Genomic DNA, 27,976 nt, shown 5'->3' on the forward strand with positions numbered 1-27,976 from the left:
TCCTGGTCGCCCCCCGGGCAAGGTTGCTGTGTGGGTAAATGGGAATGTGAACATATGTGTGAGTATGTCTGTGTATGTGTGGAGGAGATATCACATCATGGAGCCCCAGGGTACCTGGGGAACAGGACGCTTGTGAGCGTGGACAGGCTGGCCGCAAGCTGCTACCATCACACCACCCCCAGCCTTCTTTGGTCATGGCTCCTGGTAGGGGAGAGCTTTCATTGAGGCTCACACCCCCTTATTTTTTTATTTTTAGATTTAACTTAATTTAATTTATTTATTTGAGAGAGAGAGATGCAGAGACAGAGAGAGGGGTGTGCCCTCCAGCCACTGTAAATGAACTCCGGATGCATGTACCACCTTGTACACTGGCTTACATGGGCCCTGGGGAATCGATCCTGGGTCCTTTGGCTTTGCAGGCAAGCACATTAACCACTGAGCCATCTCTCCAGCCCCCCTTCTTGCCTTCCCTTTCCACCTGCCATTTTGTGGAGCGAGAAGGAAAGATCAGAGTCCTAGGGACTTGACGACCAAATTCCAGGGAGAGGTATGCAGCTTTCCAATGTCAAGTTGGTAAAGACACTAAAAGGTCTTAATCTCAAAGTCTAGTCTCATGACTTCTAGGGTGGATTCCCTGGGACTGAAACAGCAGGTGCAGCTGGGAACTTGGATCCCACCCCAGCTTCCTGGAATCAGAGACTGAGGCGGGGTGGGGGTGGGCAAGATGAATAGATTGTTTTGTTTGTGTGTTTTGAGACAGGGTCTCGCCATATAGCCCAGGCTGGCCTTGAGCTTGTGAGTTTCCTGTCTCTGTCTCCCAAGTGCCAGGATGACTGACTGGTGTGTACCACCATGCCTGACACAGTGGTTATTTTAACAAGCCCCTGAAGTATGTTCTGATTTGAGACACACTGGCTTAGAGTTTTAAACACTATCAATGGTAAGAGAATTTTAGACTGCTCAAATCACAAAGGGTGAGCTGGGCTGGAGAGATGGCTCAGCAGTTAAGGTGCTTGCTTGCAAAGCCTAACCACCTGTAGTTCAATTCCCCAGTACCCAAGTAAAGCCAGATGCACATGGTGGCACATGTACCTGGAGTTTTTTTTCAGTGGTTAGAGACCATGATGTGCCCATACTCACTGTCTGTCTGTCTGTCTATCTATCATCTAATTATTTATCAATCACTAATCCATCTATCAATTTCTATCTTTGTGCTCGCAAATAAAATATTTCAAAATGGAAGCGTGACCTGTTTTCTAGTTGGATTACCTTGAAATGTATATGCCATACCACAAGCATGTCATATATATGTGGCAGGGTTCATGGTTAGCATGAACGTAGGCCCTGGGTTCCAACTTCAGCAAGAACAAAAAACAAAAAGCATTTTGTCATTCAAGCTTAATTTCTGTTTCTTTTTCTTTTTTTGAGGTAGGGTCTCACGCTAGCCCAGGCTGAACTGGAATTCACTATGTAGTCTCAGGGTGGACTCGAACTCATGGCAATCCTCCTACTTCTGCCTCCTGAGTGCTGGGATTAAAGGCGTGTGCCACCAAGCCCGGCTTTTAATTTCTGTTGCTTATTTGCTTCCTGAAGCCCTAATGTCTCATCACTGAATTCACCACTTGTCCCAAGCTACTTATGCCTTTTCATGCTTGCCATTTTTTTTTTAATTTGAGAGTGTGGAAGGAAAAGACAGATATATGTAGAGAAAATGGGCACACCAGGGCCTCCAGACACCACACATGAACTCCAAATGCATGTGCCACCTTGTGCATCTGGCTTTACATGGGTCCTAGGGACTCAAACCTAGGTTGTTAGGCTTTGCAGGCAAGTGCTTTAACTGCTGAGCCATCTCTCCAGCCCCAAGTTTCTTTCTTCTTTCTTTCTGTCTTTAGTTTTTTCATTTTGGTTTTTTTGAGGTAAGGTCTAGCTCTAACCCAGGCTGACCTGGAATTCACTATGTAGTCTCAGGATGGCCTCAAACTCACAGCGATCCTCCTACCTCTGCCTCCCTTGTGCTGGGATTAAAGGCATGCACCACCAAGCCTGGCTACTTTTTTTTTTTTTTTTTTTGAGGTAGGGTATCATTCTAACTAACTCTGACCTGGAATTCTCTATGTAGTCTCAGGATGGCCTCGAATTCACAGCGATCCTGCAATCTCTGCCTCCTGATTGCTGAGTGCTGGGATTAAAGGCGTGTGCCACCACGCCCGGCTTTCTCCACCAATTCTTAACCAACTGTTTAATAATGGATCTCTGGGGAATAGTTAAGGTACCAGCTGTAGTATGCCTCAAAGAATCCACATCTAAAACTGGGATCCTTGTAACTGAACTTGGGAGCACACATTTAGATCGTCAACTGAACAATCTGGGTTTGGTAACTTATCTGCCAGCATTAGACTGCCTTGAGGATTCCTTGCTCAAGACGGAACAATGTCAGCCGTGACATCAGTGTTGCTAATATCTAGACAACCCGTGGTTTCACTTCGGTCCGTGATTTTTATCAGTTAAAAAGGTTTAATTGTTGTTGAGACCTGGAGGGATATTTTTAACGTCGCGTTTCTTCTTTATCTCTGGGCTCAGCGGCATGGTGTTTCGGATCGAGGCACTGTCAATGGGAATCAGGGCCGTCGGGGCAGGTTGGGAGCCAGAAGAGGGTGTCTGCTGGGGGACACGCTTGTATCGGGCTCTTTCATGTCAGGCTAGCGCCAACTTCGTCCCAGGATCTGAGAGGCTCTGAGGAAGTCAGGAAGTAATGGGACGATCTAAATGTGTGCTCTCAAGTTCAGGTACAAGGATCCCAGTTTTAGATGTGGATTCTTTGAGACATACGACAGTTGCTACCTGTGACCTTCGCGATTTCTGTTCTAAATTGCAGACGCGGTAGGTCTCCGGCTCAGACTCTGGCCTCAGGTCGTTGGTACCGTAAGACAGCAGGCGGCGCTGTCCTCGGGATAGAGCCTCACCTTGTCAGGGTGGCCTGCAGGTCTGTGTCGCCTCTGCTGCGCCGTGTTTGCCTTACCCCCACTGTCGGATTTCATACCCAAAGGGGATCCTGGGCTGTCTTCCAGCGAGTCACCTTCACGGACATGTTGGCTCCTGCTGGGATACTGTTCTCTCTTTGCTTAATTATCCAGCACTCATCTTCCGGCTCCTACCTCTGATGATCCTCCCTTCCAGAGGACTCTGGTCTCCACCCCTTGGCTCCGAGGCCTCAGCAACAAGAGTCTGCTACGTTGTAACCAACCAATTAAGGTGTGACCCTTGCTCCCTACCTGTCTCTTCTGGACCTGTGCTGGACATTTTGTATCCAAGGACACTGAATATGTCATATTAAATGTTCTAGCAGTTACACTGAGAAACAAAAAAGAAAACAGCACACCAAAAATTCAACTGCTGTGAATATTCTTTTTTTAAGAGAGATTGGGGGTGGGGGGTGGCGGGGAGAGAGAGAGAGAGAGAGAGAGAGAGAGAGAGAGAGAGAGAGAGGGAGAGAGAGAGGGGGAGGGAATTGGCATGCCAGGGCCTCAGCCAGTGTAGTCGAAGTCCAGACACTTGCACCACCTAGTGGACATGTGTGACCTTGTGCTTGCCTCATCTTTGTGCATCTGGCTTACGTGATATCTGGGGAGAGATCGAACATGGGTCCTTGGGTTTCATAGACAAGTGCCATAACTGCTAAACCCTCTTTTTAAAAAATATTTATTTATTTATTTGAGAGAGGGAGAGATATAGATAGATAGATAGATAGAGAATGGGCATGCCAGGGTTTCCAGCCATTGCAAACAGACTCCAGATGCATGTGCCACCTTGTGTATCTAGCTTACATGGGCACTGGGGAATTGAACACCTGGCTCCTTAGGTTTCACAGGCAAGTGCCTTTATCACTAAACCATCTCTCCAGTCCTATGTTGCGAATATTCTTACATATGAAATATATATAAAAACACATCATTTCACTACTTTAACTTTAAATTTAGTGGTTTAAAGTACAGCTTCGCTTTGTGAAGTGATCACCACCATGCATGTCTAGGAAATTTTCATCAAAGAAAAACTTTTTTTTTTTTTTATTATCTAGCTTTACATTTACTCCTATGTTGTATGGCGGGTAAAATTTAAAAAAATATTGTGAAATTTTGTATATGAACAACTGTAATTTGGTTGTGTTTCCATCACGCTATCCTCCTCAGTCCTCTCTCTCCCACCCCCATGCCACTGAGGTCCCTTCTCTTTCAAGGTTATCTTCCTCTGCTCTGTTGTCTCATTCCCTTTGTCTTCCCCCATCCTCCATGTAAGAACATCGATGGGCTCTGAACAGTGGGGGTCTTGTGGGGGTACCCATTACCACTGTGGGGGTCATGACTGCCCTTGGTTCATGTCTGGAGGATCATGCCTCAGAATACACCTTCCCACCCTGTGGCTCTTATGCATTCTTTCCACTTCCTCTTCCACAGTGTTCTCTGAGCTTTGGAGTTCTCAGCAGCCTCTGATTTTCTGCTGTGATGAGTTATTTTTTTTTTTTTAACTTTAAAAAGGGGATCTATTAAATGAATTTAGAAGATATGGGCTGGGCAGTTCAACAATAGTTGTCTACAACTGGAGAGTCAGAGGACATGGTCGCTGCTCAGCCTTTGAGGCTGAGTGCCCTCAGAGGATGGCAGAAAGGTAGAAATATGCACAAGCAAGTAGCAAGGGGGGCCAGGGAAAAAGTAACATACCGTCAAGTTGCATGGGCAGGCCCACGAAAGAAAAAAAAAGCCTTTGATGAGTTTTGAGTTTCTTCAGTGTCTACCGTTATCTGCCTGGAGAAAGTTCTCAGGACAGCTGTGAGAGCAGCAATCAGATTTAATCTGTCTCTCTCTTTTTTTTTTTTTTTTTTTTGGTTTTTCGACGTAGGGTCTCACTCTAGCTCAGGCTGACATGGAATTCACTATGGAGTCTCAGGGGGCCTCAAACTCACGGCGATCCACCTACCTCTGCCTCCCGAGTGCTGGGACTAAAGGCGTGCGCCACTGTGCCCAGCTTAATCTGTCTCTTCCTCTGATGCTTTTTGGGCCCTAGTGTGGCGGAGGGGACTCATCAAGGCTTTCTCTTCTTGTCGTTTCTGATGAGTCTGGATTCTGTGGTATTCTCTGCCATCTGTAAACATCAGGTTCTGGGGGCTGGGAGGGGCTTGGCTGAGCAGCTTGGTCCTCTGGGCCGGGGCCATGAAACTTTTTTGTTGTTTTTTTGAGAAGGGTCTCATATTACAGGGGCTGGTCTCGTGTTCACTATATAACTGAGGATGGTCTTATACTATTGACCCTTTTGCCCTCTTCCTCCCCAGCGCTGGGATCACAGGCATGTGCCAGCACACCTGGCAGAAACAGAAACTCTTAACCATAAAGCAATTACTAACCTTTCTACAGGTAACTTTGACTCAGCTCCCCTCTTCAGTTAGAAGTTTGCCTCTTCCAGATTCCTTATGCAAGTGGAGCCATGGGGTATCTGTCCTTTTGTGCCTGTGTCTGGCTTTTTTTAAAGAGAGAAAGAGAGAGAGAGAGAGAGACAGACAGACACACACACACACACACACACACACACAGAGAGAGAGAGAGAGAGAGAGAGAGAGTGTTAGAGTTGGAGTTCCAGGGCCTGAGCCACTACAATTGAATTCCAGACACTTGAGCCACCTAGTGGCCATTTGCAACCTTGCACTTGCCTCATCTTTGTGCATCTGGCTTACATGGCATCTGGAGAGAGATAGAACATGGGTCCTTAGGCTTGACAGGCAAGCACCTTAACTGATAAAGCATCTCTGCAGCCCATGTGCCTGGCTTCTTTGGCTTAGCATGCTGGTTTTAGGGAATGTTTTGTGGTGGGTACCGGACCTCCCTTCCTTTCTTAAAATGATCATTTGTATTGGTTACTCACTTTGTGACCAAATACTTGACAAGGGCAACCTAAGTGGTGTGGCAGTTTGATTCAGGTGTCCCCCATAAGCGTAGGTGTTCTGAATGCTAGGTTCCTAGCTGAGGGAGATTTGGGAATTCATGCCTCCTGGAGGCAGTGTATTGTTGGGGGCAGGCGAATAGGTATTATAGCCAGTCTCCCCTTGCCAGTGTTTGGCACACTCTCCTGCTGTTGCTGCCCATCTGATGTTGCTCAGAAGGTGATGTTCACCCTCTGCTCATGCCATCATTTTCCCTTGCCATCATGGAGCTTCCCCTCAAGTCTATAAGCCAAAAGAAACCCATCCCCCCCCCCCCCAACAAGCTGCTCTTGGTTGGGTGATTTCTGCCAGCAATGTGAACCTGACTGTAACAAGGGGGAAAAACATTCATTGTTTTACATTCCTTCATGGCAAAGGAGGCGTGGCAGCAGGAGGCAGCCAGTTACCTTGAATCCATAATCAGAAAGCAGAGAACGATGACTATGCATGCTCAGTTTGCTCTCTCCTTTTTTTTTTCTTTTGGCACTCTCTGCTGTCTTTTTTTTTTTTTTCTTAAGAAAGAGAAAGAGAGAGGAAGAGGCAGAGAGAAAGAAAGAGAGAATGGCCACACCAGGGCTTCTAGCCACTGCAAATGAATTCCAGTTGCATGTGTCCCCTGGTGCATCTGGCTTATGTGGGTCCTGGGGAATTGGACCAGGGTGTTTAGGCTTTGCAGGCAAACGCCTTAGCTGTTAAGCCATTTCCACAGCCCACTGTTGTCATTTTTAATGGCCAGTGCAGTAGAGAACATACACAGGATGACAAAGCGTAGCAGATTAAATATTTTATATATTTATTATATTTGTTTATGTGTGTGAGAGAGAATGAGCACACCAGGGTCTCTAGCCATTACAGACGAACTCCAGATTCATGCACTACTTTGTGCATCTGGCTTTATTTATGTGGGTACTGGGGCATCAAACCCTGATCCTTAGGCTTTGCTTGAGCCATCGCTCCACCCTTTTCTCCTTTTTATCCAGTCCAGGACCCCAGCCCATGAAATGGTTGGTGTCACCCACAGTGGGGGCTGGGCTCCCACCTCAATTAACTTAATCTAGAAATTTCCTCAGAGACATGGCCAGGGGTTTGTCTCTATGGTGATTCTAGGTCCAATTAAGTTGACACACTGAATCAACCATTGCAATCATTGATTGTACAGAAGGGCCGTGCTCAGCTGCTCAGCTGCTGGTGGACTTACGGTGTTTTCTGACAGGGACCATCTGTGTGCAAGTGTCTGGGTGAGCCCTGCGCCCCTTTCTCTGGAGTTTGCTTCTCCGAGTAGAATGGCTAGGTCACATGGAGAGCCTGGGCTTTTTAAAAAATTATTTATTTTATTTTATTTTTTGTTTTTTAAGGTAGGGTTTCACTCTAGCTCAGGCTGACCTGGAATTCACTATGTAGTCTCCGGGTGGCCTCACACTCATGGCAATCCTCCTACCTCTGCCTCCCAAGTGCTGGGATTAAAGGCGTGCGCCACCACACCCAGCCATAGTTTGCTTTTTTATTGTCTAAAAGATTTTTTTTGTAAATGTTTTAAAATATTTTATCTTTATTTATTTGAGAGAGATAAAGAGGCAAAGAGAGAGGGGGGATGGAGGGAGAGAATGGGCGCACCAGAGCCTCCAGCAACTGCAAATGAACTCCAGACATATGCCACCTTGTGCATCTGTTTTACATGGCTCCACGGGAATTGAACCTATGTCTTTTGGCTTCGCAGGCAAGCACCTTAACTGTTAAGCCATCTCTTCAGTGCCAGGGATTGAGTCTAGGACCTTGCACCTGTGAGGCAAGTGCTCTATTGGGTGGTGAACCCAAGCCTTTGTCCTTTTTTTTTTTTTTAAAAAAAAACTATTATTTATTTATCTATTTCAGAGAGTGAGAGTGAGAGAGGGAGAGGGAGAGGCGGGGGGGGGGAGGGAGAAAATGGGTGTTCCAGGGCCTTCAGCCACTACAAACGAACTCTAGACGCATGCTACCCCTTGTGTATCTGGCTTATGTGGGTCCAGGAGAATCAAACCAGGATCCTTTGGCTTTGTAGGCAAATTCCTTAGCTGCTAAGCCATCCCTCCAGCCCTGTCTTTTGTGTTTTTTTTTTTTCCCCATAAATAGCAATGGATGGATGGATGGATGGATAGATAGATAGATATATAGATACAATTCTAGCCCCTATCTAAAAGATTTTTATTGTGGAAAGCCTGGGCTTAACTTATTTTTTTCCAAAATTTTATTCATAGTTTTTTATACATATATAAAGTATTTGATCATAATCTTCTCCTCTACTATCTTCTTTTTTCAAAATAAATTTTTATTATTTATTTGGGAGAGTAAGAGAGAAAAAAAGACACAGAAACTGAGGAGAGTATGGGCCTGCCACGGTCTATTGTCACTGCAAATGAACTCCAGACACATGTTCCACTTTGTGCATGGTCTTATGGGAGTACTGGGGAATTGAATTGCAAGCACCTTTAACCACTGAGACATCTCTCTAGCCCGTTACCTTCTCTTACCTTCTTTCTCCACCCATCTTCCACTGAATCCCTTCTTCCCAACTCATCCTTCTTCTACTTTGATATGTGTGTGTGTGTGTGTATATATATATATATATATATATATATATATATATATATACACAAATACATATATATGTGTGTGTGTGTGTGTGTGTGTGTATGTATGTATGTGTATGTATGTATGTATGTATATATATATATATATATGTTGCTTGTGTGACCACTGGGTTTAATTTGAGTTGCCTGCATGAACACAAGTGGGGAATTTTTTCTTTTTTTATCAGACCTTGTGCAACTTACCAGTGGCTACACCGCTGAAGAAAATGACTTTCACTTTTCTAACTGCCATTGACTGTGCATAACTCTTCAGGGAGGGATGGGGATCCCATGCCCTCCATCATCCACGATGGTATGTTAACGGGCCCAGTAATTGTGTGGCTCTTGTTCAGGTAACAACAGCTGCTGTGAGATCATGGACGCAACATCATGTCCAGAAGACATGATTCCACAGCACTCCTCCCCATCTCTTAAATTCTTCCTGCTCACTTCTTGTGAATTGTCTTCTGAGCTGTTGGGCAGGCGATGGAGATGTCTCCCTTAGGGCCGAGCACTCCGTATGCACGTAGTCTTAGCACTTTCATGAGTTCCGAGTCTGCAGAGAAGCTTCTCTGACCAAAGCTGAGAGCAGCACCGGTCATGGACATATATATTTTAAACATTGATGGAACAGTATCAGTTTGCACATATTGAAGCCAATGTTTTCAACTGTCCTCATCTGATCACAGAGTTCCTATACATGGATGGGCGTCACAACTTCTGTAGTCCTCCATGCCTACTGGATGTGAGCTCTCTCCCCAGAGGAGGCAAAATTAACACATAAACTATCTATCGTCTCCTCTGGTCCCCAGGTCTTCATTCTTAAGTCAAGCCATCCAGGGCAGCCCCTGGCATGAGTAGAAATTTGACCCTGGTGAAGCCTTACCCATCTACTTTCTTCTCAAACTCAAAATGGGTGACACAGTTGTCCCCTTTCATCCACAGTTTTACTTTTTGGGGTTTCAGTGAGCCACAGTTAAAAATATTCATTGCAGGGACTGTAGAGATGGCTTAGTAGTTAAGGTGCTTGCCTGTGAAGCCTAAGGACCTATGTTCAACTCTCCAGATCCCATGTAAGCCAGATGCACAAAGGTGAGTCAAGCACAAGATGACACATGCCCACTAGGTGGCGCAAGCATCTGGAGTTGGATTTCAATGGTTGAGGTCCTGGCGTGACAATTTTTTTTTTCTCTCTCTCTTTTTCAAACACACACACTATCTGTAAAAAAATAAAAAAAATAAATTATTCACTGGAGGGCTGGAGAGATGGCTTAGCAGTTAAGGTTTGTGAAGCCTAAGGACCCATATTTGACTCTCCAGGTCCCATGTAAGCCAGACACACAAGGAGAGGTAAGTACTCAAGGTTGCACATGCTCATAAGGGGGCACACATGTCTCGATTGCAGTGGCTCAAGGCCCTGGTGTGCCAGTTTTCTCTGTCTTGCATAATAAAAAGCCCAGTCTGTTGGTTTTGCCTTAAAAAAATACTATTGGGCTGAAGAAATTGCTTAGTGCTTAAGGCACTTGCCTACAAAGCCTAACGGCCCTAGTTCTATTTCCCAGTACCCATGTAAAGCTCGATGCACAAAATGGCACATGCATCTGGAGTTCCTTTGCCGTGGCTAGAGACCCTGGTGCACCCATATTCTTTCTCTGTGTGTGTGTCTGTAAATAAATAAATAGAAATATTTTTAAAGTATGTACTGGGGGATTGGGGAAATGGCTTGGTGAAAAAAAGTGCTTGCTGATCAAACCTGAGTAGTCTAGTTTGCTTCTTAGACCCCACGTAAAAAGCCACTAGCCTTGGCAGGCATCTGTAACCCCGGTGGAGGCAGGAGAATTTCCCAGAAGTTTGTGGGGAGAGCAGAAAAGAATAACAGCAAAGTGAGATCCAGAGAGAAATGCTGCCTCAGATGAGGTCGAAGGGCAAAAGAGGAAGCTGAGCCGGGTGTGGTGGCTCACGCCTTCAACCCCAGCACTCAGGAGGCAGAGGTAGGAGGATCGCTATGAGTTTGAGGCCACCCTGAGACTCCATAGTGAATTCCAGGTCAGCATGGGCTAGAGTGAGACCCTTGGGGCGGGGGTAGAGGAAGCTGTCCGTTGATCTTCACATGTGTGCTATGGTATGCACACATGCTTAAAAATATATAAAAACAGGCCTGGAGAAATGGCTTAGCAGTTAAGGCACTTGCCTGGGAAACCTAGGGACCCAGGTTCGATTCCCCAGGGCCCACGTAAGCCAGATGCACAAGGTGGCGGATGCATCTGGAGCTCATCTGTAGTGGCTGGAGCCCCTGGTGTGCCCATTCTCTCTCTCTCTCTCTCTCTCTCTCTCTAATAAATAAGTAAAAAAAAATTTGAAATATGTAAAAATAGTTTTCAAATTCAGTGGAAAATTCCAAACTTAACTAGTCATATGTTTTTAAATCATGTACTCTGCCAACTAGCATGGTGAGGCCATGCCCCATTCTGCTCCGGCCTTCCTGCTGTGTGGTGCACTTATGTAGCACTCGCTACGCTCCTGTGGTCATTTAGAAGTCCTCTTGGCTATCCGGTCAGCAGTTGGGAGTCCATGCTGCATACACTACCCTTCCGTTTGTCATTTAGAATTCCTTTTCTGTGATCCCTGGTAGGGTATTATAGTGCTTGTATGCAAATAAGTCTTATTTAACAATCGCCCTATGGCCTGGGAATGGCCATGCTGGCACTGTGGACATGCCAAAGAGGCCATAAAGTCCATCCTACCAGTGAAAATGTGAAGGTCTTTGACAACAAGGAAAAGCTTGCATGCAGAAGTTGTTAGTGTCTGTGCTGAAATGAGTCTTTTCTGTGTGAAATGGAAGGAAAAGGAATTCATGTCTTTTTTTTGTTTTTTTCCGTTGCACTACGACATTGCAAAGTTATAGACAGGCACAGGACACAAATCATCCTTGCTTGTCATGCAGTGTGGACGTGTGAGCGTGTAGGTGTCATTGGGTGCTTTCTGACACCCGTGGGGGGTGTCTTTGACTGCATCTTCATGGGTAAGGCACAGGGGGTGACCATTAATATTACCCATCGTGGGAGCTTTAATTCACAAGTACTCCCAATTGGTCATTTGAATCTTCCCTCAAATATCCACGGATATCCGTTTGCAAGATCTGTATGCATCTGGACAAAATTATAGGGGCAGGGAGATGCTCAATGGGTCAGGTCCTGGCAGTACCAGCACGAAGACCTGTGTGTGGATCCTGTTGTAGTGACCTTCTCAGTGCTGGGGTGACACACTCGCCCAGCAGCAGCCGTCACGGGAAAGGGTTTATTCTGGTTTACAGTCTCGAGGGCAGATTTCATCATGGCGGGAAAAGCATGGCAGAGCAGAGACTGGGCATCACATCTTGTCACATCAGCTTGGAGGAAGCAGCAAGAGGGAGTGAGCTTTGATCACCCAGTGGGCTGGACTTACAAACCCCCAAGGTCCACTCTCAGTCAAGGCTCCACCCCGATCAAGGCTGCACCTCCCAAAGGCTCCTGTTTGATGCCCAAAGCGTTGAACACAGATGTGAAAGTCACCCAGATGTGAAAGTCACCCAGAATACCCAAATACTCATTGTCCATGGGTGGAGAAACAAGGAAGTGCACACATTGGATTTGGTCACAGGAAGTACAGGGTCATGCCACAATGAAGATGACTCACTGAGGACATGACACACACCTCACAAGTGGCCGTGGAGTACATGACTCCACTCAGGCGAGACACCCAGAACAGACAAGTCCCCAGGGGCAGAAAGTGGATGCGTGGGTGGTACGGGTAGAGGAAGAGGGGAAAACAGAAGGAGGGCTGAAGGAGCTGAAGTTTTTCTTCTGGGCTCTGGAAGACATTTGGAGCTTGGTGGAGGAGGTTGCTATGCAACACTGTGGATGCTCCTAAGTGCCACTGAATTCCACACTTTAAGATGGTTCCTGTGAGCTGAACCTCCACAAAGACAAGGTTGGAGAAAGAAATGACCCTTAAGTTAGTGACTGATGGTGAATCCAGCTGCGTCTCCTGGTGGATCACAGAACGGCAGATGTCATGGCAAGCAGGACTTGGGAAGTATCACTAATCACAGGCCCCATCCTCTGTCCTGGCCCAGCCCGTAGCTGACACGTACAGACTGCTGTTTACTTGAGGGTATCCTTGGTGAGACACTGACAAACAGGGTGCAGTCTGACCAGAGGAAGATACTTGGTGCTGTAGAGTTGCTACGGCAACAGTTTGTTGTCGTTCATCACCTGTTCTTATTCAATTCTTTTTGCGCAACTTCAACAATTCAGGGCTGAGGAGATAGCTCAGGGGATAGAGTGCTTCCTTGTAAACATAAAGGCCTAGCTTTGATTCCCAGAACCTGTGTAAGAAATGCCAGGCACGGTGACCCCCATGCTGAGGAGACAGAGTTACGAAGATCGCTGGGGTTCTCTGGTCAGCTAGTGTGGCCTAATGAGGGACGCCTGGCCAGGGAGAGACCTTGTCTTCAAGGAAGTGAACAGCATTCCAGAGGTCAGAAGGTCCCCTGGCCTTGATATGCATGTGCACACATGTGTACCTATACCCATGTGAACATGCATGGAGACATGCACAACACACACACACACTCACACACACACACGTGGCCCGGCATTCATTTAGCTTTCAGTTCAGATTTCACACTGAGAACGTGACTCAGGGAGGGTCAGAAGGAGTTTCCTGAGTTCTGTGGAAAGTGGGTCTTTCTAGAACTTTGTGGTCAGGTTTCTCATTTCCTAAGATGTGTGTGTCTGGGAGTGGGAAGGGGTGGTGGAACCTCAGTGATATAAAAGGTTCAGACTTGGATTATGAACCCCAATCTGCTACTGATGGGACAATGTCCCAGAAGCTCTTGGACCAGTCAGCCTGGCAAACACAGCGGTGGAGACCCTGTCTCAGACTGGGGGCATGGTGAGAAGTGGCACTGGGAATCACTATGGCATGGGCATGCCCCCTTCCACCCCAACACAAACATGCATATACGCACACAAACCAGCAAAGGTCACTTTCTCCAGTATACGTTCAGTACATGCTAAGTGCTGTTATTAACATCAACAGCAAATACTCAACCCAAAGAAAGTTTTCTTTCTTTCTTTCTTTTTTTTTTTTTTTGATTTTTCAAGGAAGGGTCTCACACCAGCCCAGGCCGACCTGAAATTCACGATGTAGGGTTAGGATGGCCTCGAACTCATGGTGATCCTCTTACCTCTCCCTCCCAAGTGCTGGGATTAAAGGTGTGCACCACCACGCCTGGCTTTTCTTTTTTTAAGTATTTTCATTTATTTATTTTCAAGCAGAGAGAAAGAGATACAAGAGAGACAGAGAAGAGATAGGAGACAGATAGACAGACAGATAGAATGGGCACACCATGGCCTCCAGTCGTTAGAAATGAACACCAGATGCATGAGCCACTTTGTGCTTCTGGCTTTTACGCGGGTATTGGGGAATCAAACTTGTCTCATTAGGCTTTGCAGACAAGTGCCTTAATGGCTGAGCCATCTCTCCTGCCCCCAAAGAAATTGTATGTAACCATTTTTCGCGTGCCTGTGTTTGGACTGTGAATGTCACAGGAGGCCAGGTGTGGAATTTTCCCCTGTGGTATCTTGGTGGCAACTGGAAATGCCTCTTGACTTCAGATCACTCCAGATTTTGGGTCTGCAGATGAGGGTGGTTTGACATGTGACAATGATACGCATTGTTTCTATGATCCACCTCACCCATGGCTCCACACAGATATTTTCAAGCGGTATCTAAAGTTTCCTGAACGTTCTGAGGATTCAACTAACGAGTGCTTTGAAATATTCAGGAACACCCCAATCCCTGGTAATCTTGGAATGGGGGGAGGGCTGCCTGTTGCAGCCTCCTCTGAAGGGCCGAGAGGTCTCAGAAACTCAGACAACTTCCAAGCCTCACACTAGCCTGCTTATTCGGTTTTAATGGTGAGGGACAAAGAAGTCAGACACTTGCCTAGACTTTCTGAACTCATTTCCTCTCTTACAAATGGTTTTTTATTTCTCCCAGTCCCTTATCAGAGAATGTCAAAGGCAAAACCCCTGCACCTTGAAACGCCTTTAATCAATCTTCAGACCTTTTATTTCTTAAAATCTATTCCCTTCTCCCCGCCCATCTCAAGACATGAAATAAAATGATTTTCCAGAAATGCATGACAAGGTATCGAGGGTGACGATTAATAACCCCGGAGCCCCTTGCTGCGACACCTTCCCTATTTAAAATGAAAAATCATCTCTTTTTTTTTTCTCCCCCAGACTTTATTAAAAAGAGGATCAAAAGCGGGAGGGGAAGGAGTCGCTGTAACGCAGCCCATCAGCTAGACACTTCTAAAAGCTTTGGCAGTGTGGAGTCCGCTCCCCGTCAAAGTGAGTGGCTGGCAATTTGGATAACGAAATGAGGCTTTTGCTTCTTCTTCCCCAAACTTCTGACTTTAAAATGCAAGATGTGGTTAGGAAAGAAAATTTCATGGGGAAGGGAATTTGCTAGGGATAAGAGGTTTTCTTCCTTCCTTCCTTCTTATCTCTTAAACTTTAAGGAAAAAAACTCCCAATACAGCTGGGAGCCTCCCTGTGTGTCTGTCTGTGGTTGGGGAAACTGTGGGGTCAGAGGTGGCAGTGAGCCCCCTCCTCCGCCAGGCTGCGGCATACAGCGTGATAAAGGGCAGAGTGAGTGGTGTGGGTTCCTATCAGCTGCTGGGGGGGGGGGGCGGCTTTAATCAAGTTCTATCACTTACCTCATACTCACTGATGATAGATCGGTGAGGCAAGAGAGATGTGCTTTCTTTGCAAGAATGTGAACCTGAGTTTAATCTCTAGAACCCATGCCAATGCCAGGCATGGTGGCATGCACTTGTGATCACAGCGCTGGGGAGATGGAGATAGGCAGGTCCCCGAGGCTCACTGGCTAATCTGTCTTGTGTAATTGGTGAGCTGCAGATTAATGGGGGACCCTGTCACAAAGGAGGTGAGTGATATCCTGAGGATGGATGACACCCTGGGTTGTCACTGTGGCCTCCATATAATATGCACACGCATGCGTGCCTACGTGTGTCCTGTCCTGTCGTTGGATTAAGAGGGCTTCCTGATCCACTATGGACTCAGCTTGATTACATCTCAGAGACCCTACTTGCAGATAAGGTGTTGGGGTTAGGATGTCAACATTCTTCTTTTGGTTCTTTTTGTTTGTTTGTTTGTTTTGTTCTGGTTTTGTTTTTGGGGGGTAGTAGGGCCTCGCTCTAGCCCAGGCTGACCTGGAATTCACTATTTAGTCTCAGTATAGCCTCGAACTCATGGCAATCCTCCTACTTTTCCCTCCTGAGTGCTGGGATTAAAGGCGTGTGCCACCACACCTATTTTTACTGGTGTGTGTGTGTGTGTGTGTGTGTGTGTGTGTGTGTGTGTGTGTTTCCAAGGTAAGGTCTCACTCTAGCTCAGGCTGACCTGGAATTCACTATGTAGTCTCAGGCTCACAGCGATCCTCCTACCTCTGCCTCCCAAGTGCTGGGATTAAAGCCACGATGCCCAACTGTACCATCTTCTTGGGGGTTGCAGTTCAACCCCCCAAGTAAGGACCACGTGGCTTTTGATAGCATGGACCCGCTCACGCTGAGGACATCAGGCAGTGGCTGAGGGTGCGGGTCCTCTCTTCCTGACCTGTATGTGATTTAGGGTGTTGGCTGTGTAGGCAGGCTAGGATCAGACAGGGCAGGGGGCGGGGGCGGTAGAAGGGGTCTGGGTAGCACCTAGGAATCCCAGGTACTACAGACTGATTTCCAGGTGTAGTTCTGGCTCAGGCACCAGGAAGGCATTTTATAGGATGGTTTCGTTTAATCCTCAATGACTTTGTCCTGTGAGATTGGTGGTTTGATCTTGCTTGTCTTTCTTGGTTTCTTTCTTTAATATTTATTTATTTACTTGCTGCTGCACATGAACTCCAGGCTCATGGGTCACTTTGCACATCTGGCTTTATGTGGGGACTGAGAAATTGAACTCCAGTCATTAGGCTTTATGGGAAAGTGCCTTAACCATTGGGCTATCTCTCCAGCCTTTACTTTTAGTGTGTGTGTGTGTGCGTGCGTGTGCACGTGGAGTCAGAGGACAACCTTGGGTGTCATTCCTCAGGTACCAGCCGCCTTTGTGGAGGTAGGATCTCTCACTAGCCTGGAACTCATCAGTTAGGATAAACAGTCTATCTAGAAAGCCTCAGAGATCCTCCTGTCTCCACCTGCCCTGTGCTGGGATCCCAAGCGTGTACCACCATACCTGGTTTTTGTTAAAAAAAAAAAAAAAAGGGAGCTGGAGAGATGGCTTAGCAGTTAGGGCTCTTGCCTGCGAAGCCTAAGGACCCAGATTCGATTCCCCAGTACCCACATAAGCCAGATGAACAAGGTGGCATATGTGTCTGGAGTTTGTTTGCAGTGGCTAGAGGCCCCGGCAAGCCAGTCCCCCGCCCCCTCTCTTTGTCAAACAAATAAATAAATAAATAATAACATGGGCCTAGCATGGTGGCACATGCCTTTAATTCTAGCACTCAGGAGGCAGAGGCAGGAGGATCACTGTGAGTTTGAGGCCAGCCTGAGACTACATAGTGAACTCCATGTTCGCCTGGGCTAGAGGGAGACCCTACCTTAAAAAAACAAAAAAGCAGAAACAAAACAAGAAAAGAAAAAAAAAGAAAACATGGGTTCTGGGAATCAAACTCAGATCCTCATGCTTGTCAGGCAAGTACTTAGCTGACGGAGCCATTTCCTTGGGTCCTTATCCACATTTTGGAGAAAGGTCTTGCTAAGAAGCACAGGCTAGCCTCTAGCTCACCATCCTGCCTTGGCCCCTTGAGTGCTGGGATCACAGACATGCCTATTTGGCCTGGTTCCCTGGTCAGTGGCTCTGGGTGACGCTCCTGTTATCCCCACTTTACACAGGTCTTGTACCCATCTTACACATATAGGAACTGAGTCACAAATGGGAAACATCAAGATAAGTTCATCTGTAAGTGTCATGTTGCAAAGGTTCACGTTGTCCAGCACATCTCCTCCTTTACTTGTTCCTGCTTGGGGGGCAGTTAATGCTTGTGTTTTATATTCAGGAAGTGAGTGAGTATTTCACGCCACGGAGGACATCAGGCAGCGGCTGAAGATTCCAGACCTCCCTCCTGATCGGTGTGAGAATCAGGGTGGAGAGGGCTGTCGGCCCTGCAGGCGAGGATCAGACAGGGCTGGAGACAGAGGGCCGACACGATTAGATCATGTGTCTTTGTGAGAAGAAACTCAAGCTGAACCCAGGAGCAGTTACGGATAGACTTGAGAGGTCTTACAAATTCACGATCCCTCCTTCGGGCCAGGAAAATGCTTTTCTCCTGGGGGCACTGCCCTGGCTTCTGGGGAAAAGAGGGAGGTGAGGGTCAGCCACATCCCAGCATCTCCCCCGTGGGTCCCTAAGGAACCGAACCTCACACTTAGCCTTCCAGACTCTGCTGCCTCCTGTGGGCTCACTCAGCATCCACGTTCTCTCCTCTCCTGGCCCTTGATCCTGCCATTTCTGCTGTCTCATCCTCCTTCCGCCGCTCCCTACCTCTGCTCCTTTCCTATGACTGTCCTGTCCATGCTTAGGGTCCGGGCTTAACCACCGCCTCCTGTGCGGTGGCAGTCAGCCAGGAAGGAGCTCAGAGCTGCTCTTTCTTTGACTGGATTCTGTGTTCAGTATTGTGAGAATGTACTGACTAGTGTTATCAAGACAAAATTTTCATGATATCCAACTAAACATTTTATTTTAAATCTTTTAAAAACTTTTCTTGGGCTGGAGAGATAGCTTAGCGGTTAAGCGCTTGCCTGTGAAGCCTAAGGACCCTGGTTCGAGGCTCGGTTCCCCAGGTCCCACGTTAGCCAGATGCACAAGGGGGCGCATGCGTCTGGAGTTCGTTTGCAGTGGCTGGAGGCCCTGGCTCGCCCATTCTCTCTCTCTCTCCCTCTATCTGTCTTTCTCTCTGTCTGTCATTCTCAAATAAATAAATAAATAAATAATGAACAAAAAATATTTATAAAAAAAACTTTTCTTTTTATTTATTTATTTGAGAGAGACAGACAGAGAGAAAGCAGGAAAGAAAGAGAAAATGGGCACACCAGGGCCTCTAGCTATTGCAAACAAACTTCAGATGTATGTGGCCCCTTGTGCATGTGCCTTACATGGGTACTGGGGAATCAAACTCCGGTCTTCAGGCTTGGTGGGCCAATGCCTTTACCACTAAGCCATCTCTGCAGCCCTTATTTTATTATTTTTAAATTTTATTTTATAGGGAGAGAAAGAGGCAGAGAGGGAGAGATTGGACGCACCAGGACCTGTAGACACTGCAAAGGAACTCCAGACACACACACCACTTTGTGCATCTGGCTTACATGGGTACTGGGGAATTGAACCCAGGGTCCTTAGCCTTTGCAGGCAAGCACCTTAACCGCTAAGCCACCTCCCCAGCCCCTATAACTAACCATTTTAAATCATTCTGTGGCATTTAGCATAGTCACTATGTTGGACGGCCACTTTTCTCTGGTTCTGAAACATATCCATCACCTCCAAAGACTCCCAGCATATTGACAGTTCCTCCGCCTGCCCACTGGCTCCAGCTCCTCTGTCTCTTTGGATTTGTGTCCTTTAAAATAGATTTTGTTTATTTATTTGAGAGATAGAAAGAGAGAGAGAGAGAGAGAGAGAGAGAGACAGAGAGAATAGGGGCACCCCACCACCTCCAGCCACTGCAAACGAACTCCAGACACATGCGCCCCCTTGTGCATCTGGCTTAGTGGGTCCTGGAGAGTCGAACTGGGATCCTTTGGCTTTGTAGGCAAATGACTTAACCAACTAAGCCACTCTTTCACATTGCATAGTGTCTGCAGGGTTCATCCACGCTGCAGCACGCGTTGACACTTGGTTCCTTTGCATGTGTGCATCATATCCCGTGTGTGGCCATTGAGTTACTGTTCTTCAGCTGATGGACTCTTGCGGTCTTAGTCAGCATTATATTACTGGGATGAACCTTCCAGTCAGACAGTTTGTGGGAGGAACAGGATTTATTTCAAGCTTACAGATCCAGGGGAATTTCCAAATGGTACATAATGGAGAGGACTGGCCCCCTTTCACAGATCCAGGCGGAGAGAGGAAACCCCCACCAGTGCGCAGACCCTCTGCATACCTTTAGGCTGGACCCCAGGATCTGCCCCCCTAGTGACACACCTCCCTCACAGCAGGAGTCTGCCTGCTGGGGCATAAGCTGCAAAATATATATTTTATTTACTTATTTGAGAGGGGGTGGGGAGATGGACAGGCACAAGGCCTCCAGCCACTGCAAACAAACTCCAGACACATGCGCCACCATGTGCATCTGGCTTTATGTGGGTGTTGGGGAATCGAACCTGGGTCCTTTGGCTTTGCAGACAGCACCTTAAGTGCTAAGCCATCTCTACAGCCTGCAGACTCAATAACGCCTGAGTCTGTCGGGGGCGGGGGGAGGGGCGTACATTTAAAGCACCACACTTGGCTTGTTCCCTCTTTTTGGTTCTTACAAATAGCACATCCGTGGCCATCAACGTACATGTGTTTGAGTTTCTGCTGTCACTTCTCTGGGTTGGACGTAGGGTCACAGTGGGAGGACACTGGACTGTAGCTCTTTTCTGTCAGAAGGAATGCCCGGAGGGCTGGACGAAGATACATACTGAGCTATCAGGTCTCCGGCACAGGGCATGACTGGAGACACATGGGTCATTCAGAACAGATATTTCCATCTGTCCTCAGTCACCTGCCCAGGGTCTGTGTCACCGTTATGTCAGGCCTCTGCTGGTCTGACTCATTTGGTCTCATGACGTCAGGCTCCTCACTTCACTCTGTTGCTTATGCAAATGGCCTCTGCTACCCCCTCATCCTTTCCTGATTCAGGTGGCGTCAAGCACCTTAAAAACTGTCTCCACATTTGTGGTGGCTTGAACTAGGTGCCCTCCTCAAACTGGCGTCGTCTGAATGCTAGGTCCCTAGCTGGAGGCAGTTTGGGAGGTGGAGCCTTGCTGGAGGAGGTGTGCTGCTGGGGGCGGGCTTATGGGCGTTACAGCCGGCTCCTCCTTGCCAGCGCTCTGCCCACTCTCCTGCTGCCCTGTCCTACCTGCTGTGGCACAGATCCAGGCAGAGAGAGGAAACCCCCACCAGTGCGCAGACCCTCTGCATACCTTTAGGATGGACCCCTGTGGCGGAAGTGTCGTCCACTCCCTCCTTGTGCCATGCTTTCTCCTGTCATTATGAAGCTTCCCCTGGCGACCGTAAGCCATAAGAAACGACTTTCCTTCCATTGTGCCAGCCATGAGCAGGTCGTGGCAACAACATTCTGATCCCCCCAACCCCCAATAACACTTAGGATCGCTGACATGCGTACTGTTCGTCAGATTAAACACACCAACTGTTCACCTCTGCTATCTCCACCCTAAGAAATGTGAGCTCTGGGAGAACCAGGATGTCTGCCGGTGGCTTCCTTGCTGTCTCCTTGTGCTCAGGGCACTGACTGCCTTGTGCAAGGAAGGTGTGTAGAGATTTGTGAGGTGTCAATGTGGATTGAGTACATTTGCTCCTTGCTGTAGCCTCCAAGGAAGCCCCCAACTGAGGCTCAGAGAAGTTACGCAGTTTGCCCAGCGTCATAATACTGGTCAGGGGTGGACTCAGCGCTCTAAGGTCGTTCCCACTAACTCCCTCCATTCCCCCCGCCCTCCGTGTTCGTGTTCTTTCTATTTCTGTCAGGGAAGGTAGCAGCAGCTAGCGAGGATACCAGAGTTGTCTCCTATGGCTTTCCAAGACAGATTTTTCTCTCCCGTTTTATGGAGGCTAATTTGACAATCCGTTTGTATTCCCTGAGCAAATAAATATGTCGAAGTGCCGAGTGATGAAGAAAGAGTGAGGCTTGATCAGTGCTCTGCCTCTGCAGAAAATAAATCACCAAGAGTCGCTCGGCTTCTCCGTCATCAGTACCCGTTACCAGTAGAAGACAATGACATTGGACCGCAGCGCTGAGAATTATGATCAGGGTAGCTAATGTCAGAAACTCTGCTATGCATGGCACTATGTGACCATAGCCCCTGAGGTAGCTTCTGCCTTTAGCCCGTTTCACAGGCAGTGAAGCTAAGATTCAGAGAGGTTGGAGGATTACTCAGAGCCACACAGCCACGTCTGGAACCTGTGTCGGGTCCTCTTGCCTCCCTGTGACCATGCTTCTTGAGAGAAGCGACATAGAGAGGACAGGTTTATTTTATTTTATTTTATTTTTTTTTTTGAGATAGGGTCTTACTCTAGCACAAGCTAATCTGGAATTCACTATGGAGTCTCAGGATGGCCTCAAACTCATGGCAATCCTACGTCTGCCTCCCGTGTGCTGGGATTAAAGGCGTGCGCCACCACGCCTGGCTTGTTTGTTAGTTTTTAATTAAAAAAAAATTTTTTTTGAGGCAAGCCCAGCAAACTGGCCTTTTTAAATTTTATTTTTGAAAGAATGGGCACGCCAGGACCTTCAACCTGCTGGGTGTGCCACCTTGTGTGCATATGTGACATTGTGCGTTTGTGTCACTGTGTCTAGCTCTGTGGGGTCTGGAGATCTGAACATGAGTTGTTATGCTTCACAGGCAATGTCTTAACTGCTAAGCCATCTCTCCAGCCCTGGCCTTTTATTTTATTTAACTAATTTGTTTATTTTTGGGTTTTTCAAGGTAGGGTCTTGCTCTGGCCCAGGCCAACCTGGAATTCACTATGTAGTCTCAGGCTTGCCTCAAACTCAAGGCAGTCCTCCTACCTCTGCCTCCTGAGTGCTGGGATCAAAGGTGTGCACCACTATGCCTGGCTTTATTTTACTTATTTATTTATTTATTTTATTATTTTTATCTGAGAGAGTAAGAGTGAGAGCAAGTGGAGAGAATGAGACAGAGAATTGGCAGGCCAGGGCCTCCAGCCACTGTAGTCGAACCCTAGACGTGTGCGTCCCGTTGTGCGCATATGAGACCTTGCATGCTTGCTTCAGTTTGTGTGTCTGGCTTATGTGGGACCTGGAGAGTCGAACATGGGTCCTTAGGCTTCACGGCAAGTGCCTTGACTGCTAAACCATCTCTCCATCCCAGAAAGGTTTGTTTTTGAGAGGGAGTCAGGAAGTCAGGTAGTTTAGGGTGATTGGGCCTTAGATAATAAAAAACAGAAATGTCCTTATGTCTGTCCTTGCAATCTCCACTTCACTAGAGATCAGAGAAGGATCTCTCTCCTTATCTCTTGACTGAAGGAGTTCCCTAGACCTGATTTTTCACAAGCAACCTGAGCCCCTCCTGGGAGGGAGTTCCCTTTTCCCAGAAGTTAAGCCTGATCCTGGCACTGTGGTTGGATAAGCTCAGCCCCCAAACTTGGCTTCATGGCTGGCCTCTTCTTGAGCCAGCCCCTAGCCCGGACCAATCAGCCCTCACTCTGGCTCACCTGAGACCGAAGGTAAGGCCCACCGCAGTGAGGTTATGGGTAGCCGCTTCCCAGGTGGGCAGACCCTTTCCATGCCCGCTGTTCATCTCGCCTGAGCCGGTCCTGGTAAGCCTCCCCTCCCCCACTCCCACGTGGCAAGAGATCTCTGCACGTCCTCCTGTTCCCTCCTCTTAATCTAATGAAGTCTCTCTAACCCTTACCCTCTGGTCTGTGGATTTTAATTCTTTAAATTCATAAGCCAAGAATCTGGGATACCCTAAATTTATTGGTGCATTGGCATATTGGTGTGTTGACAAAGAATTCCCCAAAATTCCTGTTTCATTTTGTCTCGTTTTCACCAGGGATAGTCCATCGTGGTGGAGTTTCATGGCTGTAGGAGCGTGTAGAAGAGGGTCGCCACATCTTGGCAGGCCAGGAAGCCGAGAGCACACAGGGGTCAGGGCCGAGCAGTCACCTTCAAACACCTGCCTCTGCACGCCCACCCCCACCTGGCGACCTGCTTCCTCCAGTGAGGCCCCTCTTCCTACAGGCTCACAGCCGGCTCACACAACACCGCCAGATGAAGCATTCAAAGCGTGAGGCTCTGGGAGGCGGCTCAGGTTCACACCGAAGCCGAGTGTGGCTTGACTCCTGCACCGGCTCTTAGACACTGAGGGTGTGTACATCCCTGAGAGGAGATGTCATGAAGACCGTGGCTATGGTAGAATGCTTTGGCAAGTGTGAGAGCAAGGGAAGAGCGACTGTGTAACAACTTGAGTCTTACCCCAACATCTTTTCCCACTGTGTTGACTCAGGATGGCCCATGGTCTTCGGTAAAGACCGACTCTGGCTCTCTGTCACTGACACTGGTATTATTGAGGTGGTGAGGATTCTGGGTGGCACATGTCTCTTGGCTTTGTTCGCAGTGGCTGGAGGCCCATTCTCTCTCTCTCTTTCAAATAAATAAATAAAATATTTTAAAACATCTCTTTCTGGAGGATCCCATTGCCTGATGGGACACGGAGGACCACAGAGCAAACACTCACGATGCATTTCACAAAGCACAGAGGGGGTGAAGTGGAGGGAGGGAACGGTTTTCCTGCTTCATCCAATAATGTCGCTTACAGGAAATTATAAAGAAGGAGCAGTAATAAAGAGTGTGGGGGGGGATGGGAGCTGGAGAGATGGCTTAGTGGTTAAGGCGCTTGCCTGCAAACCCTAAGGACCAAGGTTCGATTCCCCAGGACTCACATAAGCCAGATGCACATGGTGGCGCATGCATCTGGAGTTCATTTGCAGTGGCTGGAGGCCCTGGTGTGCCCATTCTCTCTCTCTCTTTCTCTCTCTCTCCGCCTCTCTCATTTTGGTTCCTGGTTTCCTAGGGATTTTGGTTTGTCAGGGCCAGGAATGACTTCAAGGTCTCACCCTCGGGCCCTACTTCCTCTAGCCAGGCTGCATCTCCTAAAGGCACCTGAGCTTTCAAAACAGTGTGTTCAGCTGCACTAAAAGAAGTACGCCTTTAATCCCAGCACTCGGGAGGCAGAGGTAGAAGAATTGCTGTGAGTTCAAGGTCACCCTGAGACTGCATAGTGAATTCCAGGTCAGCCTGGGCTAGAGTGAGACCCTACCTCGAAAAACCAAATATATATATTTTACCTCTGGTTGTACTCAAAACAGTCTGTGGGCTGGAGAGACGGCTCAGCAGTTAAAGATGCTTGTTTATAAAGCCAGACAGCCTGGTTTGATTCCCCAGTACCCATGTATAGACAGAGGCACAAAGTGGAACATATATCTGGAGTTAGTTTGCAGTGGCAAGGGGCTCTGGTACACGCATTTTCTCTCTCTCTCTCTCTCTTTCTCTTTGCAAATAAAATAAATATATGTTTTAACTTTTAAATCCATTTTTAATTAATTTATTTGAGAGAGAGAGGACAAGGCAGATAGAGAGAAACAGAATGGTCACGCCAGGGCCTCCAGCCATTGCAAATGAATTCCATATGCATATGCTGCCTTGTGCCCCTGGCTTACGGGGGTCCTGGAGAATCAAACCTGGGTCTTTGGGCTTGCAGGCAAGTGGTGTAACTGGCTAAACCATGTCTCCAGACCTAAACTCAATATTTTAAAATAAAATTATAACAGCCTGTGTGCGGCATTCCAGGTTCAAACCATAGCATCTTGGAGGCACGATTTTACTCCCTTCGTCCATGAGATCCGCATTTTAGTTTCCAGACACGAGTGTGAACGTGTCGTGGTCGTCTTTCACATGTGCTGGCTTTTCTTTATTTTTGCTGTCCCAGTTTCGGAGCCAGAGCTGTCTGCCAGGTCGTCCTTCCATTGAGCCCTCCTTGCCCGGCTTAGAGAATGACACTGGATTTCTCCCCTTTTCAGAACTCTCCGTGACTGCCCTCTGAACTTGGGGTAGAAGACAGACTTCACCTGGGTCTGTCACCAGCAGCCTGCCCCTCCCCGATCTCTTCAGTTGCTTTTCTTATTTCTATGATGAGATAGCAGCCACTCAAGGGAGGGTGGCTTTATATTAGCTCACAGTTCCAGGAGAGCTTTGGTCAGTCGTGGTGGAGGTTCATGGCGGTGGGAGCGTGTATACTGGTTCCTGACATGGCAGCAGAGCCCGGGTCAGGTGTCGCCTTCAGATGTCCGTCCTGCCGGCCCACTTCCTCCAGCCAGGACCCCTCCTAAAGTAAATGCTCCTCAGCCTTCAGAATATCTCCGCCAGCTGGAGTCCAAGAACTCAAAACATGAGCTCTTAGGAAACACATGGGGCCAGTTGTTCCATTGTCAGTGGGTCTCGGGACACCCTCTTCATGAAAACGCCCTAGACAGAGACATAGCAGAGCCACCGTCCACCCTCAAGTGTTTGGAGATTGTGCCTTGGTGTTAGCAGGCTGTCTGCATTTACATCCTCTTGTTTCTTTCTTTCCTTCCTTCCTTCCTTTCTTCCTTCCTTCCTTCCTTCCTTCTTTCTTTTTTTTTTTTAAGGTAGGGTTTCACCCTAACCCAGGCTGACCTGGAATTCACTATGTAGTCTCAGGGTGGCCTTGAACTTACAGCAATCCTCCTACCTCTGCCTCCAGAGTGCTGGGATTAAAGGTGTGTGCCACTATGCCTGGCTTCTTTTCTTTTCTTTCTTTTTGTGTGTGTGTGTGAGAGAGAGAGAGAAACAGAGAGGGAGAGTGGGCACACCAGGGCCTCCAGCCCCTGCAAACGAATTCCAGACGCATGTGGCACTTTGTGCATCTGGCTTACATAGGTCCTAGGGAATCAAACCGAGGTCCTTTGGCTTTGCAGGCAAACGCCTTAACCAGTCTCCATCCCAGCAATCATTTCTAAAATGTCAGTGTGCAACATTTTGAGATTAGCCTTTTTCTCCTGGCTTACCCTCCGGAACCCTCTATCCCGGTTTGTGTGGACTGGCCGGTTCCGCCCTTCACCATCGCTGTGCAGAGAATGAATCTCTGCTTCCCTGCCAGAGCTGTCGTCACTGAAGTGCTCCCTGGGCCCACACCTGCTGCTCAACCGAGCGTCCACTTCTGCAGAATATTAGCCTGGGGTGCGCACTTTGTCTGTGGACTGCTACTCATCCTGGCACAGCGCTTGGCACGTGGCTGGCACCCAGAACCCACCGGGTGACTGCGCAAGTGGGCTCTCAGCAGCACACCCAGTTCCAGGGTTCAGGGGCCGCTACGTGCTCAGGGAAGGACTGAGGGTGAACTTGACCTCTGTAGCCTTTGTGCGTCTCACATAGCTGGGTAGTAGGCATAAAACAGGGAAGCATTACCCTTGAGGGGCCTTTAAACGACCTGGACATGACTGAAAGTCGCACGTCTGGAAGCTTGCTTTAAGAGGCAAGAACTAGCTTCTTTGCTTTGCTGAACATGTGGGTTGTGGGCTTCCCAGCTGTGGAGAAGTGGGAGACAAGGGCTAATGTAGGGGTTTCATTGGCTTTTTGGAGGGGACAAGTGGGTGTGATTGGATTCTGTAAATATGCCTGTGATGAAACGTGCATGTGGTGTGGCATGCATGTGTTATTATGTACGTATAGCATGGCCTGCATATGGTGCACTGTAAAATGCACATGGTGAAATATACTTAGGCCAACTTCATGTGCTTGAATGCACGTATGATGTAGCGTGCACATGATACAGTGTGCATATTTGGTGTGATAGGCATGTGGTGTAACGTGCCTGTGGTTCAATGCATATGTAGCGTAACATGCATATGGTATAGAGAGCATGCACGTGGTGTAACGTGCCTACGATGAGACATGCATATGGTGTAGACTGCACAGGATGCAGTATGCGTGTTGTGCAAGGTGCGTGTGGCATGAAGTGTGTGCAGTGTGCATGTAGCTTGATCTACGTATGCACATGCCATGAAGTGCATTTGATGCAAAGGGCAGATGTGTGATGGAGTGTGCATGTTGTATCAAGTGCCTGCGTAGCCACACGTGGTGGCACACGCTTTGCATCCCAGCCCTTGAGAGGCAGAGGCAGGAGGATCTCTGTGAGTTCAAGGCCAGCCTGAGACAATTCCAGGTCAGCTTGAGCTAGAGCAAGACCCTACCTCAAAAAACCAAAAACAGGGCTAGAGAGATGGCTTAGCGGTTAAGCGCTTGCCTGTGAAGACTAAGGACCTCAGTTCGATTCCCCAGGACCCACGTTAGCCAGATGCAGAAGGGGGCGCACGTGTCTGGAGTTTGTTTGCAGTGGCTGGAAGCCCTGGTGCGCCCATTCTCTCTCTCTCTGCCTCTTTCTCTCTGTCTGTTGCTCTCAAATAAATAAAAATAAATAAAAGAAATTTGAAAAACCAAAAACAACAACAAAATAAAACATAATAAACTGCATATGTCGCAGTGACCTGCATATGGTGTAAGGTGTATACTGAGTAAGTTG

General features: G+C 47.8%; 1 protein-coding gene across 3 annotated transcripts in view; it reads left to right on the forward strand.

The window, feature by feature from the left end:
* Ksr2 (kinase suppressor of ras 2) overlaps positions 1–27,976 on the forward strand; it is a 456,389-nt gene that overhangs the window by 145,202 nt on the left and 283,211 nt on the right. The window lies entirely within an intron of this gene.

This window comes from Jaculus jaculus, chromosome 13 (genome assembly GCF_020740685.1).
Source record: "Jaculus jaculus isolate mJacJac1 chromosome 13, mJacJac1.mat.Y.cur, whole genome shotgun sequence".
Lineage (NCBI taxonomy): Eukaryota > Metazoa > Chordata > Mammalia > Rodentia > Dipodidae > Jaculus > Jaculus jaculus.